At 37.2% G+C, this 19,246-nt stretch overlaps 1 long non-coding RNA gene across 1 annotated transcript in view; it reads right to left on the bottom strand.

The window, feature by feature from the left end:
* Positions 1–393: 393 nt before the first annotated feature.
* The window catches only part of LOC143643758 (uncharacterized), a 74,170-nt gene continuing 55,317 nt past the window's right edge, over positions 394–19,246 (bottom strand). Inside the window, exons 2-3 of the long non-coding RNA XR_013156378.1 lie at positions 13,775–13,873; positions 394–487 (exon numbers count right to left, since the gene is read on the bottom strand). This is a non-coding gene — a long non-coding RNA (uncharacterized LOC143643758). The remainder of the gene's footprint in view (positions 488–13,774; positions 13,874–19,246) is intronic.

Here is a 19,246-nt window from a genome sequence, read left to right as displayed (position 1 = left end):
ACCTGGCATAGAGTTAGTGCTCAGTGCATGCTAAAAGAATGATTGAATAAACACGTGGTAGTTCTAATCGGATTTAATATCACATTTCCTTTCATTTAAGTATTACACCTGCTGCCCAAGATGGCTAATGTTTATACATATGCTAAATGGTGAATGAATATTCCTATTGAATTCTGTTTTAAAAGCACTTCCGAGGATTTCTCTCAAAATGATTCTATAGAAGGCAACTATAAGAAAGTCACTGCAAAACACCCCATAGTTAACGTGGAACTAAAAATACACGCATTGACTGGAACGCAGATTATACTTGATTATTTTTTTCTTCTTGAGGAAGAGAGAAATTACAGCATCCTGAAAGTATTTAAGGTGCTTTAAGATGCAGAAAAGAATCCATGAAAATATAACTCCTCCTCGATTCAAAGTTCCATTCAGAATTCTGCTTTCATCAGAAGATTCTTGTTTGCTTGGGTTTCACTCAAGTGCCAACCTTGAAAGACACAGCAAAATGCATTTTCCAGGTTTCTCAGAACAGAGGTCCCAGCTCCTGTGAAGGCTGCTTAAGGATCATGAATCAATGCAAAGATTAATTAATGTGATTTCTGCTCCTCTATATGGCAAGGATGTATTATCTTGCCTGGTTTGTAAGAGCCTCTATTTATTTATTTATTTATTTGTTTGTTTATTTATTTATTTATTTATTTTTAACATGGGCAGGCACTGGGAATCGAACCTGGGTCCTCTGGCATGGCAGGCAAGCATTCTTGCCTGCTGAGCCACCATGGCCCACCCAAGAGCCTCTATTTTTGATGTTAGCTTGCTAGTCAGTTTTATCCAATGGTTTACTGGCCAATAACCTCTGCTCCTACCCACCCAAAGAAAGAAAATATATATATAAAACATTTATATGCATGTACATAAAATTGTTATAAATTTTACTGATGTGAAGTATACAATTGTATGATATATTGTATCACACAGTTTATAATTATTAATAAAATATGCAATACTCTTTATTGCAAAAAGCCTATTGATTTTCATAGAATGCATTCATTGATATTTTGCTGAACTCTTGTATCCAAAGCCAATCTATTTTTGCAATGCAAAAGAGTGTAGTTCCAATAGAAATATTGGTTGATATTTCAGTTAATGTTAATAAATAAGACAATATTGATACAACGATAGCCTATGTGAGAACTTCACTTGTTCATCAGTGGCATGAACAACTTCCTTGCTGAATCAGATATCCATGTTTGAAAGCTGAGAGAATGTTTCTTCAATTCTGTGTTGATCATAATGTAACACCTACGGACACAAAATACTTTTAAGATCAATCTGCATTAACAGTTTTTGTTCATCACCTTAAAAAGTCTAGAAGTGAACCAAACAATGAATCAAGCCTGATTGATAGCATTTGGTGATTTCCATGGTATAAATATTCACACCATGGTAGATTCCAAGTTACCAAGGTGATATCACTGAACACAGAATTGGGAAGAGACGTGGCACACCGCTGTGTTGTATTTCTGCCTTACAGATATGAGACACGCAGAATAGCAAAAGGTAGTGAAACAATTAGGGAGTTATGATTTTTTAACAGCTACTACCTTTGTTTTTAAGATAATTCATTTAATTATAAATGTATGTACTTTAATTGTTAGTAATGGCTGCATTCAATAACCAATTTACAATCTTAAAAATGTGATATTTGGATCTTGTGATCTTATACAAAAGGCTCCAGTGCACCACTAGCTTATCACTTCCCAAAGAATCACATCTACTAGGACATTCATTCCCGCCCATCAATGCTCCTGAAGGCTGATGGCTGGAAAAGAATATTCAGCAACAGTCATACAAAGGTTAGATGGTGTTTGCATTTTTCATAAAATTGCTCCAATGGACTCCACTCTTTTTAAATAAATGAAAGGAATGACCTACTTTACATATATCTTGGGATTAGAGCAAGATTCTCTTATCTATGTTCCTATTTTATTGAGTAACCAAGTTGAAACCACTAAAAACGGAAAGATGTGTTGTACCCTCTAAGAAGAAACCAGTTTTGAACATGACAGTGTGTTCAGACAAAAAACGGTTATTTGAATTTAATTCAAAATTATTTCAAAATCTTAGATTCTTGTTCTTAGCTCAGGAAAATGTAAAATAATGAACTTCTCCCTCAAAGAAATAAACATTTAAATGATGCAGTCATTATAAGATCACCTTTGAAGACTCAGCTATGATACCAACTAGTTAGCAATACCTTTCAGAGCTGAGGCAATCAGGAGACTATATATTCTTTACATCAGTATGGTAGTGAGATTTAGGTGTCAACTTGGCCAGGTGAAGGCACCTAGTTCTATTGCTGTGGACATGAGCCAATGGTTCGTGAACCTCATCTGTTGCTCATTACATCTGCAGTTGGCTAGGAGGTGTGCCTGCTGCAATGAATGATGTTTGATTTAATTGGGCAGTGCTTAAATGAGAGAGCGCAACGTAGCACAGCCCAAGCATCTCGGCATACCTCATCTCAGCACTTGCAGCTCAGCCCAGGCCTTTGGAGCTGCGGAAAGGAATCACCCCAGGGAAAGTTGTTGGAACCCAGAGACCTGGAGAGAAGGCCAGCAGAGATCACCCTGTGCCTTCCCACGTAAGCAAGAAACTCAGTCAAAAGTTAGCTGCCTTTCCTCTGAAGAACTAACAAAATAAATCCTCTTTTATTAAAAGCCATCCATCTCTGGTGTGTTGCATTCCAGCAGCTAGCAAACTAGAACAATCAGTATCCATTCTTTGGCGATTTTTCTCCCACAGCCAGGATTCACAGTTCCAGGGGGAAAAAAAAAAATCACCCTTCCAGTCTTTCATCCTATGCTAAGTTCACCTGAATCTCTCATTTACTTTTTTTTTTTTTTTTTTGGTATACTATATGGTGGGGTCACATTTCATTATTTTTCCCTCTATGTGTCCCTTTATTGCAATATGATTTGTCAAATTTTTTGTTTGTTTGTTTCTTTTCTGCGAACTGAATGGGCTGAAAATCAAACCCAGGTCTTCCGAAAGGCAGGTGAGAATTCTACCACTGAACTACCCTTGCACCCCCTCACCCATTCACTTTTACTTATTATTCTCTGCCTCTTCTCTTTTCAATCATTTGGGAAGCATGGAGCTCCCTGGAGCTTTCCATTTCTTCTTGGGATAATCAATATGACATGTACTTATAACTTTTTTACTAACTCCCCATTTCACTCCCAATAAGTGTTGTTCTTTTCTTCAACTTCAATTTCATGGTCTAAACATATTTACGTGGTTTGGATATCCAATTCAAAGCAAATTAGTATTAACCGGGCAGAATTTATCTTGTAACCTACTAGGCAGGGTATCCACTGCAGAGCTACATGATCACGGAAACAGTGTGCTTTGGGACACCGTGGTCTCACCTCAACAAGGAGGCTGACTTTGCAGAGATTCTCCACAGCATTTTGCTTTTTTATGTTTTCATTTAATGGTGTGACGTCCTATGACAATTATCATTATTTTTGGTCCAATTTTCCCACTGAAGCAGCTTTGACACAGATCAATGCCTCTCAGTGTCACTTTTTATGGAACTGCAACATCAGAAACTGACAGCTGGAAATCTTAATTGGTCCAGTGACAGAAAATATAATGACTGCTCACAGTGGCTTATGTTGTCTGACCTTGTGTTTAATTCAAAGGTAAATTTTTATCTCACTGTTGGAAAAGAGAACGTTGTGGGGCAATTAGTGGGGCAAATGGGCCAAAGAAACACCCTTCCTTTGGAAAAGGAAATTGTTGCTGGTTGGGCATCTGTTATTAAATTAAGATTTAAGTGTTGGTCTTGAATGATAAATGCCAAGGGTCTCCATGCCTCTTTGAACTGCCAGCCTTTCTGCTGGGACTGCCATTATAAACAGCAGCAGGCACCAAAAGTAGCATGGAAGGCTGCCCACAAGTGACTGGCTAGAGACCCTATCAGAAGGCCACCAGACATCTGTCAGACACACTGGCATTTGATCATTACTGACTTGGTCTGGAGCCTGGTGACTTTGACCCGGAGACAAAGGTTTCCTCTAATACACCCAAATTGCCCAACCCTCCTGGTCCTGGAGAAAAAACTATTACTGGAAGACGAACATCATATTTGTCCTATTGAGTAAAGCTATTAGACCAAGACTCCTGGTGCCTTATTTGTAGTTAAATGGTGATATATGCAGAAAGTATTAAGATCTCCAGCATCTTTTATTCATCTTGGCAATAAAGAAGAAGCATAAAGAAGAAGATGGCATGATACAGTGAAAAGAATGCTGGACTTTGTTGAGAAGGCATCTCTGGCCTTGATTTCCAAGACATGCCTATGTTTCTGGATGGTCCTGAGAATGAAATGGAAGAATTCATATTTAAGTGCTTGATTAATTGCAAGCATCCCTAGAGTTCAGACAGATGATGATGATAAAGATGATGATGAAGATGATGATGGTGTTAGTGGTGGTAAAGTAAGTGCCTTTATTCTTCTGGTGTATTAGTACTATTTTCTCACCATATAAAAGATATCAAAGAGACCACTGATGGAGGTTTTAATGTATGCTGGTCAAAGCATGGGCTTTAAAATTTGAACAAAATAAAATAAAGGCCAGGACTGGAACTCTGGCTCCAACAATCACAAGCTGTTTGTTCTGGAGAAGGACGGGCTGGTCCCCTTTCACTTTATAATGAAACCACTACATGGATTTGCTGAAAAGATTTTATCAGATAAGTCATGAGAAACATTTAGTCCAGTGCCAGACACATAGTTAATACTCAGTATATTTCAGCTTATTCACATTACTTTCAATTCAGTATGCGCTGAGCTGGCTTTCTCCTCAATAGCTCACTCACCAGATTAAGTACAAGGCTCATTCATTCAGCCTGTTTCTGAGTGCAGAAACCAGCGGCATCTCTGTGTTAGTTCAGGTCCTCCAAGAAGATGACACTAGGCTGTATTAAAGTGCAAGGTTTTTTGTTTTTGCTTTTGTTTTTTTAAAGATTCATGCCTGTGAAAGTAAACGCGGAGGGAGCCCAGAGGAAAGCTGAGGTAATCAAACCAGGATGCACGTCTGACCCCAAGTGCAGGAGAGACGGAAAGGAGCATGGATAGAAGCATTTTAGATTTCCGTGCAGACTAAGGAAGTTTCGACAGGCCTGTCAGGGAGGCCCTAAGTGAAAGTCAGCTGTCAGATGAGTCTCTTGTTTTCCATGAGACTGGCCTGCCGTGCTCCGTCATCAGCTGGAAGCCACTTGAAAGGAAACATGCCCTTGGCCCAAACGTGGCGGTTGATTTCAGAGCAGCGCAGTTCTCTGAAGTTGAGGGGCTTAGAGGGGCATTGTCATGGCTGCCAGTCTCCTGGCCTCTGAAAACTGTGAACGTGTCCTTAACTCATTCAACCCTTCAACGTTAGAATGGCTCCATTCATATTATTTACTAGACTGTTTCAGGTGTTGGTTAGGGCTAACTCAATGTTTATTTGTTTGCATCCTTCTTACGTCTTCTGCTCTTCATAAATAGTTAATAGGTAAAGCTGCCTCCCTCACTTCTCTCTCTAAATATCAGCCTTCTTAGAAGTTCCCCTAACATCTGGGGAACCTGATGCCTGATTCTTCATCGTTTTGGGATGTTCACTTCCTTTAAAGACTGCCTGTGACTCTGCTAGAAAAAAATGAACATCAATGTAGAAGCATCACAGCCACCTCATCTTCAGGCAGGATCTGCCTCTGGTGGCCTGTGTGAGGTACAACCCCCTCACCAGGGCCTAAGGTCACTCCTGGCCTGCCCCTCCTGAGCGCGTGCTTACCTTTGTGTCGGTGGGATTTGCTTTTATTAGAGGAAGGCACACACACCTTGTTTTGTGTAGGCAGTTTTACAGCTGTCTGCCTTTGCTCTTTTGCCAAGGGAAAGTCAAAGGGAGGAAAGTAATCAAATGAGTCACAGTTCAAGATTTATTCTGAAGGGCGCTGGCATATTACTCCACATTACAGCAGCATTGGCTCTGCTGGATACCTGAGTCATGATTCAAAGTGGAAAGAGATTTGGCTTTTGCCATCTTTGGGTAGCAGATGAACTCTAACCCATGTTTTACTGCCTCAAGGTCTGGCTCTTTCCGGAAATGGAAAGCATTGTCCATTTCATCATTTTAGCAGGAAACTTCTTGCTGCCACATAGCACACATTTCAGAAAGGCTTGTTAAGAGAATGAGCAAATGAATAAGCTTGTCTGAGGAATTTGGTGCTTCAGAATTTAAGGATCCTATTTTGTTTTTTCTCTCTGTTGTAAGAAAAGCCTTATGAATTGAGTTCATTTACTGCCAGACAGTTAACAGAATAGGCAAATGTCAATATGTGAGAACTGGAAAGAATTTCACACGTGACCTGTTCTGTTGCACTGCAGAAACAGAGAATTGAGAGGGAACCGACGAACCCAAGGTCACACTCTTATTAATGGCAAATCTTTATCTTGCCTTCCTGTTGATTCTCTTTCAAATGAACCATACTCTTTCACTTTTTTTTTTTGGGGGGGGGAGGGTGCATGGTCTCCCGCATGGAAGGCGAGCATCCTACCACTGAATCACTTTCCTCTTTCACTTTTTATTGCTTATTTGAAAAGAAACACTGATTTTCAAAGTATATGAAAATCCTATCCAAATGCTCCATAATACATTAGAAGTCACTAAGACACAATGAATTTGCCAAGTAAGACTTACTCAAATCATTTGTTCATTCAATGGCTATTGAGAGCTTATTATGTGGCAGGCATCAGTCTATGTACCAAGAATCTAGCAGCACACAAGACAGACCAGCTTCCATCCCTCCTCAGACTTACTTTTTAGCTTCTATTCAGACAGAATGTTTCATCTACCACTCACTGACTGAATGACATTGTGCAAATGTCTTAGGGTATCTGAGCCTCATAAATCCCTATTTAAATAGCAAATTCATGAATCCCATTTTGCTTCATTGTTGATTAGAACCAACAAGGTGATGTCAGTAAGTCACTTAGCAGAGTGCCATGCACATACTAATAGCTACAAACAGGGTGGCTTTCGTTATAATCAATTGTGGGTATTCCAGGTATCCTCATTTCAACCCTAACATTTTTCCTTTTACAAGAGATGCAGCGTGGTGCAAATGAAAGCTCTTCCTGTGCAATTCCTTCCCTGCTCACTAAGTTCCAACCACATTGATACTTTCTAGTCCACAAACACTCCGAGATCGTTCTTCCTTTAGTGCCTTTGTATCTGACCCTATGCCTGAATAGCCAACCATCCTCACCCTCACTCCTTTTTGCACGTGCCCAGCTCCTGTGCATCCTTCTTATCTCAGTTTAATCATTCCTTGGAAGAAAATTCTTCCCTAACGTCACAAGCAAAGTTCAACTCTTACAGCCAGATGCAGCTTCTTAATTTTCAAGACCCAGTACATAATGAAAATGTGAGGCCCATTGCAAGAGATGCAGCGTGGTGCAAATGAAAGCTCTTCCTGTGCAATTCCTTCCCTGCTCACTAAGTTCCAACCACATTGATACTTTCTAGTCCACAAACACTCCGAGATCGTTCTTCCTTTAGTGCCTTTGTATCTGACCCTATGCCTGAATAGCCAACCATCCTCACCCTCACTCCTTTTTGCACGTGCCCAGCTCCTGTGCATCCTTCTTATCTCAGTTTAATCATTCCTTGGAAGAAAATTCTTCCCTAACGTCACAAGCAAAGTTCAACTCTTACAGCCAGATGCAGCTTCTTAATTTTCAAGACCCAGTACATAATGAAAATGTGAGGCCCATTGTTCAAAAGCAGCATAAAAGTATTGTAAGTTTTCTCTTTTTCACCAATCCTCTCTCAATTTGTCATAGTGTTTTTGTATTTGCTATTTAATGTCATTCTAAGTGAAGAAAAATTAAAATTTTATTGTATTTGCATGGATTTTACCATTCATCTTTATATTATACAATGCCAACTTTAACTACAAATACAAGAGTATTTAACTCATGCAGAAATAGGAACTACACAATTCCTATTTTGTAGCTCGGAAAATTCATATGCATTTCATTCTTACCAGAATGGTGGGGACGGTGTACAAAACTAACTCAGCTGTTTGAATTTCACTTCTTAATATGTGCAAATTCTACCAACATCTTTACCTTCAACTTGATAAATCAGGAAGAACTCGAGGGGAAAGGAACTGTGGTTTGTTTTTATCTTCCCTTTTGTTCCAATGTCATCACTTTCAGCATACAAAGAATAATCTCAACTAAGAAAGAATGTAACAGGCTTCCTTGGTTTTTTCATTTTACTGACAATGTCAGTGCCATCTTTCTGCATTCAAGGTCAATTCTGGTTATAAAGTGAAGTGTGTTCTCTAGGGGCTGTCAGCTCTCCTGTTTACCCAGTCTTCATTATAACGCACTTACTGACCTACTTGTTTTGAGTCTCATTGAGTTTCCACATGGAATAGTGTTCACCAGAATTCTGTGCCTCCTATAACAGGGCAGTAAGAAATGGTGGGAACACATATGATGTGTGTCTTCTCTGCTCATCAGCATGTTCCACTGTCCTACTGGACTTCACTTTCAAAACACAAGTTAAAAGATAAAATTAAGAACTTCCAGGCAGCAAGGGGAGAACATTAAACCAAGCATGTCGTCCTTCTGAACACGAGCTTCTTTGCAACTGCATAGGTCCTGGTTTCATGAAGCTTGGGCCTGCTTGCAGTGCCCTGTGCTTTCCCACAGAACTCCTTACACCAACTGTAATTAGATATTTGTGAAATTATTTGTTTAGTTCTTGCCTCCATAAGTAAGCCACAAACTGCATGAGGGCAATGATTCTTTATTTTCTATTTACCTCTCCTCGGTAAATAATTCCGGATGTATGAATAGATGGAACACGTGGATGAATAGACTAGGACTCTGGAAACTTCATGAAGAAAGTTCCAAGGAATGATTTGAAATTAATAATGAGAATTAATATTTACGTATGTAATTAAAATTCATAGATACTTCCATAGCTGTTTATTCCCCTCACCCTTGGGGTTATGTTTCACTTTCTATTTCTGTTTGCTCTGCTTGATGAAATCTTAGTCATTAAAAAGAATCAATGGATTACTAGCCATTCTAAAGGAAGGTCCCATCTTCCTCCATGAATAACTGTGTGTGTGTGTTAATGAATATATGACTCACAGGCATAAAGAAGCTGTCCATTTCATTAATAATAGATTTTCACATTGCTCAAGTTCCAAAAGGGAATGTTTCCTTTACTTTTATAGGTTTTATTTTATTAGCCACACAAAGCAAAATAACAGTTTAACTTTGTCAAAACCAATAGAGGCTCATTGTTATTTGCTTCCTTTTGTATAAATTTTAATGCATTTTTAATTCCACCCCACTCATTGGTAAACCAACCATTGCAGTTACCACTGCCCTACGATGCATTTCAGTCATTTCTAATAAACCCAGATTTTAAGATCGCTTATCATATATCTATAAGCTACATGCAATGGATTCCCTCCCTGACTGCTGGGTCTTGCAGCACTCTAGCAAATGAAAGTGGATTTGGAAGCACTATTCAAATAAACAAAACTGCTGAGATTTGTTTTCTTTAGCCAAATATAATATTCAGCAAAACCTGTAATCTCAAATTCTGACCTTCTTTGCAGAAGTTACTCATTTAAATTACAATGCTCTGATCCCTAATGCCTGTGCATTCTTTCTTTTTCTAACAGTTTTAAAGGAAAACATCCAGTCAAGGAGATTTAGAATTTCTATGAGCATTAAATGGGGAAGGATACGTTTAAATATTTTTTCCATAACATAATAAACAAGTGAATGAATAAGTTTATATCTAATCTCCACACAGCAGAACAATTAGCACAGATTGATAGGAAGTGTATATAATTCTTGGATTTCAAGTAATACTAAGACTCATATTAAAGGAGAAAATAATGTCCTTGCAATTGAGAATTTTGTTCATTAGTGTTCCACTAGTATAATTTGATAGTGATCCAAATGCATTTTAACATATTGTATCAGGAATTCAGTGGCTAACATATGCTCTGTCCTCAGTACTCTTTCTTCCTGAGCTATCTTTAAAACAATATTCATTCAATTACATAAATGTTTTCTGAATATTGATTTACTAGAAATTGTTCAAATGAGTTGTAAGAGATTTAAAAAATTATACATAGCTCCAAATTCCAGCGGGTTATGGTATACACATAAGTACTTTTGAAGATGGAATACACGAAGCACCACAGAAAGATTCAGCTAACATGCCATGGGGATAAGAAAGGAAATGGGCTTCCTGCTAGTGGAATCAAGGCTTCCTTGAGAATGCAGCACTTGAATTAGGTCTTGGGAGATGTAAACAATTTGTAAAAGTCGAGGGGGGGAAATGAAAATTTTAAACCGAAAGGACAGAGTTAGTCTTCAGTTGGTAAGGACTGGAGGAAATTATATAATGTAGCTCTATATAGCTGGGTAGAGGGTTTTTTAATGTTTTAATATTTTAATGTTTCATGCTCTCCACTCTTTTGCATTAATGGCTTGGTGTGGTGGAGTCCTTCCATTACAACAAGGCCCAACCCAAACATAGCCTTCTCAGTGCAGCTTTCTCAGCCTCTCCCCAATATCATTTTTCACACAAAAAACTTATGTGCTATAAAACATGGTGTTTATACCACTGGTGTGGTGTTTGACATACTGTAGTATGGTTATTTATATCTGATTTTATTAGACTTATTAGATGTCAAATTCCTTCAGGGTAACATCTATATCTTCTTGGTTTAAAGCCCTTCATTGCTTAGATGGGTTCTGGCTAAATAGATGTTAAATTGAATTGAGTTTGAATCATGAGAAAACAAGATTGAGAAATCAATTAAATCAGATACAGAGGGCCTTGACTTCCATGCTTAGAAATGTAGAATCCTCAAATTTCCTCTCACCTGAATATAATAATAGCTGATAATAGCTTATAATTTTTTGTTCTGGGCACTATTTTGAGTGCTGTATGTATTTTATTTTGTGTAGTCGTCACGACACTCAGTGACATAAGCAATATTATTATTCCTATGTTGGATAGGAAAACCGAGACCTAGTAATTCAGAGACTGGCCCAGTATTATATGCTAAATTAATGATAGATACAGAATTTTAACCCTAGAAGTTTAACTCCAGGATATATTCTCCTAGCTGCTATGCAGAACTGTGCTTCAGGGAAGTAATTTGACAGAATATCCAAGGTCAATCAGAGGGAGAGACCCGGTCAGTCAATTCCAATTTGGAGACAATTACAACAGGAAAGACAAAACAAGTGCCTCTTTTATAGCTATGGCAATGAAAATGAAAAAGGGGGATGGGTTTGTTGTTCAGTCAAAATTAAAAGAGTTAATAAGTTATTGCATGTGAGGAAGAGAGAAGACACCGTGTAAAAGGTTATAATGAGATTTAAATGCAAGTAACAGTGAGAATGGTGTCCCATTAACAAAAAATGGAAAACCAGAAAAGAAGCAAGCTCAATAGGGAAGATAGTAATTCTATGATCAATAACACAATTTATTTATTATTTATAAATTGCACAAGTCTGAACGTGTTGTCCTTTTGTGCTTTCCATTCCTTAGAGAAAAGGCACTATTTCAATAAAGCTTATTATCTACCGTTGTTGTCACTTATTTTATGGTTTTGCAAAGATATTTTTTTCAAGACAGAGTTTTAACTTATTTTGGAAAATAAATAGCAGATGTAAAAGTTGTTTTTGTTAGAGAATTAGAAGGAAAAGTAGAATTTTCACAAAAATCTGCTTTAAAAATTCACAGGCCATCATAGCAAAATAAGTGTTTCTATCATTAGTTTCACAAAGGATAACCAAAACAAACAAAGAAGCAAAAAAATAGTGAGACATACTACTTGAGATATCAGTGTTCTTCTATATTGGTAAGCTTGAGAAAGTCGCTTAACCTTAGTGAAGCTGTTTTTTCAGCTATAAACTGGGAGCAATATTGAGACTAATCTCATCGAGTTGTGAGGATTAAATGAGAGCTATATATATATGTATATATAAAATCCTTGGCACAGTGTGTAACACATAGCAAACCCACAAAAATATTAGCTACCACTGTTATATTATTATGTCTTTCTTTTTTTTATTATCATTGAATTTTCTGGCAGTCTGTGCCTCACTGGAGAAATTATCATTAGTATAGCTAGTATTTATTGAGGAGTAATATATAGACCATGGTTTTATAACTGTAATTACGCTAATTTTAAATTGTTACATTCTGGAAGCTGTAGCAGTAAACATTGCCTTATTGTATAGCTTGAACCAGGGAAAATTAAGAACTGATATGTACACTTATATTTAGGCACTTATATATTATCTATTTTACACTCTGGAGTTTGATGTGGATACAATAAAGAAAGAGAGAATAGGATTAGGCTGGAAAAAAAAGAAATACATTCTGGAACAGTGCCTTTTCAACTTATTCAGGCAGTGGAGCACAAAGAATTTCACGTTATTTCTCTAAAACATCCAACTGGAGTTTTTTAATGATATACATTTTTTATATGCTTAGTTTCAGCTTCAAATCTGGGAACAATTTTACTACCAAGAAACATAAATGTGCAAATTTAAAATACTAGAAGGTCATAGTTCTGTGAACACAAGTCTACAAAAAAACAGAAGTTTTTGAATAAAGTATGAATGAATAGCTTTTTCTGATTTTTTTTCCAGTAACAATTTTCACTATGCATTTTATTATCTTTTAATACTCAAAATGTTTAATAATGATAAAAATTCAGGAAAATATGTGGTAAAATAATATAAACTTAAGATACTATTGTCAATCAATTTCTCTTTTCTTCCTACAAACTGAGAGGACTGACATTCTTTTATTGGAATTGGAGAACACGATCCTGTTTTTGTCAGACACCAGTGTTCCATGTAGCCCGAGCCTCTAGATCATAGCACAGTAGTAAGAAAGAAAAGAAGTCCTACTAAAGTTTAAGACAGGCTTGTGTGATTTTAATTGCAACACTTTAAAAGAAGACATAGGGGTGATATTTTCCCTTGAGTATAATAAGAATTAACGGTGAGATGTAGCTGCCAAGAAAGCTAATTAGACTTAAACTGCATTAACAGGAAGATTATCTCTACGGCAAAAGAGCTATTTCCTTGTACTTTGCAATGGAAAGCCAATACCTAGATTACTGGCTTTGGTTCGGAATTTAGAATTTTAACTGGGAAAGAAATAGATGAGTGCCCACTCAAAAGAAGTGACCGTAATAGGGAACAAACGTGAGACATTACTGTAGAAGGATAAGTTAAAGGAGTTTCATGAGGTGTTTCATTAGGATAAAATAAAAGTTGTGATGATAGGAGCCCCTCTACTAACAATTGATGGTGAACTAACAGCCAAGTGAGAGACAGAGAGTCACTCAGTTTTGACTGTAGTGGCTCCAAAACTCCATCTCGGTTTTCGGGCTTATGGCTTCTCTAGTGTTCACACAGCTTTGAATTTTAGCCTTAGCTATCCCACCTAGATGTAACTTCCAGGATTTTGTCTCCGTCCCCAGAGCTACAAACCCATTAAGAACTACCTTACTCCTACACCCTGACACCCAAAACGTCCATCTCCAGCAAACCACCTCAGACCTAGACCTTCAACAGGTGGGAAAAGAATAACTAAAATAAAAGTTCAGAAAAAATGAACTCAATAAAATACGAACCTGTTCAGGGAATACTTACTTAACACAAGAAGGCACTTCTCCTAGTCCTGTGCTGTTCAATATGACAGCTGCTTGCCTCACATGGTTATTAAGCACTTGTAAAATGGCTACTCCAAATCTAGAAAAGTTGGGAAAAAATGCAAAATATGGCACTTATAACTTTTTATACTGATTATATACTGCTATAATGTTTTGGACAAGTTGCATTAAATAAGATGCATTATTGAAATTAACTTTACCTGCTTCTTTTACATTTTTTAATGTGGCTACCAGAAAATTTAAAATGCATATGTGCCTTTCACTACATTTAGATTGAACAAGATTTTTCTAGACCAGGGGGCAGAAAATTTATTCCATTAAGAGTCAGATAGCAAATGTTTTAAGCATTGTCTCTGGTCTCTGTCACCACTACTCAACTCTATTGTTGTAGTACAATAGAAGCCATAGATAATATGTAAGTGAATGAGTGAGTTTGAGTTCCAATAATTTTTTTATGGATGTTGAAATTTGAACATAATAATTTTCAGGTCATAAAATGTTATTTTTTTTTTGGATTTTTTTTTCAACAATTTAAAAATGCAAAACCATTCTTCACTATATAAAAACAGGCAGCTCATGAACCACAGTTGGCTGATAGGATTCTAAAATTTGTTCTGCATTTATTAATTTTGGTCCTGGGCAAAATTACTTAATCTTTATCCTCATCTAAAGAATATATATTATTTCATTACAGAGGTGTTTTTTACTTGTTTGTTTTGTATTGGAGTTTCAAGTTAGGTAGCATGTAAATAACTTTACAGCTTGATAAAAGGAAAAGATAAAGTTGACCAAGGTTGAAATCAACTGCTTCTAAAACTAGCAAGTGTCCTGATACTGGCAGTGATCACACCCATAGAAATTTCTAGAAATGGCTTTAATTTTTTTATGCTGTAGAATGTGGGTCACATTTCATTCTTTTCCCATGTGAATATCCTGTTATTGCAGCACTCTATGTGGAATTTTTGTTTGTTTGTTTTTTCTTTCTTTGATTGTTTGTTTGTTTGGGAAGTGCATGGGCTGGGAAGCAAACCCAGGTCTTCCCCATAGCAGGTGAGAATTCTACCACTGAACTACCCTGGCACCCCTAGAAATGACTTCAGTAGAGGGAATTTAAGCACTAAATGCATGGTTTAATTACACATCTAATAGTAACTTTCCAACCCCAAAACTCATGGTTTTTATTTGTTATATGTTTTCTCAGTTTTAGTGTAAATGTTGTGTGGAGAACACATCAACACAGGAAAGACCTCAGGGTTGAGGTTCTGACTTCTATGGTGGAAATAGCCTATTTATTTTATCAAAAATAGTCCATTGAAGTGCTTCTGGAGGAATACCAAATCTGATTGATTTTCATTTCTTTCTATTCTTGTGATGGAATACCGTAGGGTTTCTAATACAAAAACATGAGAATACATACCAGAGGCAGATTGTTAAAAATGTTTCCCTTTGCCTGCCAATGCACTAATAGTGAATAATACACTCAGTAGACCTGAGTATATAACAAGTGATTGGAAATAAATTGATACTTAATATTTTAAACTGTGCTTTTAATAAGAACCCCCCCACCACCACACACACACACAACATTTTCGTCCTCTACACCAATTCCTTTAGTGCTCTTTAGCTTAGTTATAATTATAGAATGGGTGACACAATTACACTGTTTCCATTTCTTTGGTAAATAAATTGACCTCATTCACTAACAGATTCTTTATATTGATTGAATTTGTGGGTTGCATCGGTTTAAATTGCTCAAAACCATATTTCAAGGTTAAATACGAAAGTATGGTGAACTATCAGTTTTGGGTTCTAGTTGTTGGTTTGAATGATGTAGGTAGTCAAAGTTAGAGTAGGAGATTAAATTAATTTCTGCCATTGTCTTAACCTTGCCTTTCCTCTCTATAAAATATATCTATGGCATTTGTCCTCATTCCAGGAGAAAATGAGGAAAGCTCATCAGAATGAATGACCAATCCTTATTAAACTGAAGATTTTCAGGGAGACTTTCTTTGATCCCATATACTGAAACCCTGCCTCCTATAGAATGAGTTTAGTAACAAGAAATACATAACTGAATGCAAACAAGCCTAAATCAATCAAGTTAACATAACAATTTCAAGGGCAAGAAAAAAAAGAACAAACAAACAAACAAACAAAAAAACGGGAGACTAATCTTCCAGCTGCTGAAAGAAAAAACAACTTGTCTGAGCAGCAGTTTGGCCCTGTGCATGAGAAACAAATATTTCCAATAGGTACTGACGTTGGCTTGGAGCTGTGAATCCCAGAAAAACATGTTCTTAAACGTAACTCATTCATGGGAGTGTGAACCCGCCATAAATAAGATCTCTTTAAGATGTTACTTCAGTTAAAATCTGTCCCAAATGAATCAGATTGGGTTTTAATCTGGATCACTGCAGTCCTTCAGAAGCAGAGTCCAGACCAAAAAATAAGCAAGAGGGAGCAGCCAGAAGTTGAACATCAACACATCAACAGAATCCAGAAGAAAAGGGAGAAGCAAAAGAGGGTGTCACGTACATTGCCACGTGACAGGAAAGCTAAGGAGCGGAGGTCGCCAGCTCCAGAATGCCACCATAGCCTTCTGAAAGAAAGCATCGCATTGACGAGGTTCTTGGTTTTGGACTTCTCCTTGCCTCAAAACCATGAGCCAATAAATTTCCATTGTTTAAGCCAACCTATTGCATGGCATTTGCTTTAACAGGGAGGAAATTAAGTAGGTGCTCTACTTTCTCAAATCCACATGATCTGCACATTTACAGATGTATCCTGGAGGCCAGGAAAAATGGGGGTGGTTTTCACTTTTGAGATCATAAAATCCAGCTCCATGCAGATGTCCTTTGTGACCACACCATAAAATTCCCCACAGCAAAATTTCCCCACAGTAAAATTTCAGTTGCAAAACAATTCTAATCCTTATAGCTTTTATGAAAACTTAGGTAGAAGAGGGAAAATAAGCCTTTGCAAATTAGCACCAAGGGAATATATATAACCCACATCCATAAACCTTAGTGTCTCTCTTATTACACACAAATGTGTCTAAGGAAATGAGGGGAGCAGAGCATATTGATTTTCTTCATCTTGGGATAGAACTTCAAAATCAGTCAATTACAGTACTCATATTTCCTTGTTGCCAGCCTGGGCATACAATAGTTGTCTGAACTAATAGGTTGAAGAAAATTTTACTCAGGTAGTATTTATATTCCTGGTTGTATGTAAATCAAGGCTAGAAGCAAGCTTTTGTTTCTAAGACAGATTTAGAAAATTAAATTTGTTAGACTGTGTATTATGATCATAAAAGTAGCAGCAGCACACTCCAGTGTAGAATAGCATACTCCAGAGACCTCACAAAATATCAAAATAAAGTGAGAAAAAAATCATTTATTATCCTACTGCCCAGAAATAACTACCATTTATTTTAAATATATATTTCTTTCCAGTCTTTTTTCCCATGCTTTTGTATTATGAATTAATGTATTCAATTAACATATTGATATTCCCAATAAATGCCAGGTACCACACTACTGTTGGAAGCTATAATAGTGAATGCATAGACACTGTTTTCACAGTCACTGATTTTATCCTTTAGTCAGAGAGGCAACAATGATGCTAAGTAGAATGTCATTTGTACTTTGATAGAAAGTTAAAATATGACAGTTGTACATAGGGAAAATTAGTTCAACTTAGGAGAGAGCAAAGGAAGCTTTGTAGAAGAAGTGTTATCCAAGTTTAGGCAAAAAGAATGAGTAGCAGTAAGGCAGATGAAGAAGGAAGATGACCACAAAGCAGTGACACAAAGCAAAGGCTGGGTAGGAAATTCTGGTGGTAACTTCTAGTACACGAATAGCAGCTCATTATAGCCTAAGAAGGTGAAACGATTTGAAAAATAGCAGGATCAGAACAGTGACAGGGACCATACTTCAGATATCCCTTGAAATTATGGATAGTCATTAGGCTACAGAATAAGAGACTGTTAAGATATGTATGTAGAGAAAGAGAGAGCATGCCTAAATACAATATCTCAAATAAAATAGAAGTTTATTTCTCTTTTGTGTAACCATATAGAGAAAAGTGAATGGTTTAGCATGGGTAGGCAGATCTGTTCTACCAGATTATCCTGGGACCCATCTTCCATTCATCTTTGCTCCATCATTCCTTAAGGTGTTGTACACATGATCTTATGGTCCAAGTGGCTCCCTAACACCACATCCATTTCCAATCTTTAGGAAGGAGGATGTAGGGAACAACAATTTCCTTTTAATGAACTGACATGAAGTTGTAGGTCAGTTCAACTTCACCTGCAGTCACATGACTGACCACTGGTAAATATCATCTCTAGTTAGGTGACCAAATTGTGGATAACTTCAATTTTGGAAGAAGAGATCCTATCACTCAAAAGGAAGCAGAAAGGAGAATCACTCATGATGTTCAAGAGTTTGAATGCTATTTTAAGGATGATAGGAAGCCATTGAAATTTGAAACAAGGGAATACTCTTATTGGATATGAACTACAGAAAATGTACTTGATTGCAGAGTGGGGGATGAATTGAAGATTAGCAGAGATGGAGACAGGACTGTGAGACAGGGGGCTCTTACAGAAATCCAGGCAAGGGATGATAGTGGTATGGCCTGGCACAGAGGCAAAGGAATTATGAGAAGTGCAGCAGTTCATTTAAAAGGCAGGATTAAATATTTAGGATGCAGAATTTGTGGGACAGGGCACAGAGTTTGACAAGGAGAGTGGTGATAAGGAAGAGAGGATTCACGATGTCAGACTTGGCATCTGGGTGGATGGTTCCATTCACTGTTTACATCAGTACATTTTGTCCTGTTTAGAGATCTAAATCTAGTGGCTCAAAGCAGCTATTCTTTTAGTTCTGTTTCTGTGGGTCAACCAGTTGGGTGTGACTCAGCTAAGCCATAGTCTGCTGGTCTCAGCCAGACATACTGGTGCTTCTCAGCTAGACTTCTGAGGGTGATTACCTGTGAACAGATGACAAAGTGTCTCAGCTGTAATTCTCACATCATCCAGCAGGTTAATCTGGATTTATTCATGGTGCCAAAAGTTTCCAAAGCAGCAAGAGCAAGAATGCTCCAAAGCACAAGCACTTTTTGTTCTTACTGAGTTAAGCAAGACATATGGCCAGGGCCAGTGCAAGAGAGACATGAAAATCTTGAGGGCCACCATTGCAAGAATCAATCACAATGGTTATAGCATATATATGTAGCAAAAAATATTACACTGGACCTGAATTTCAGAAACAGGGAGTCTCAAGTTTCTTTCTGGGAACGAGTTCTGTATAACTTTGAGCATCACTTCATTCTCCATTCTTCATCATTTGCCTCCATAGAGATTAAACCTGATCATCTCTTAATGTCATTTTCCTCTCAAAGATTATGATATTTATTGATTGGTATTTTATTTCCTGTAGTATAA

The sequence above is a fragment of the Tamandua tetradactyla genome, chromosome 8 (genome assembly GCF_023851605.1).
Source record: "Tamandua tetradactyla isolate mTamTet1 chromosome 8, mTamTet1.pri, whole genome shotgun sequence".
Classification (NCBI taxonomy): domain Eukaryota; kingdom Metazoa; phylum Chordata; class Mammalia; order Pilosa; family Myrmecophagidae; genus Tamandua; species Tamandua tetradactyla.
Note: the sequence above shows the minus strand (reverse complement) of the source record. Positions and strands in the feature narration are given on the sequence as shown.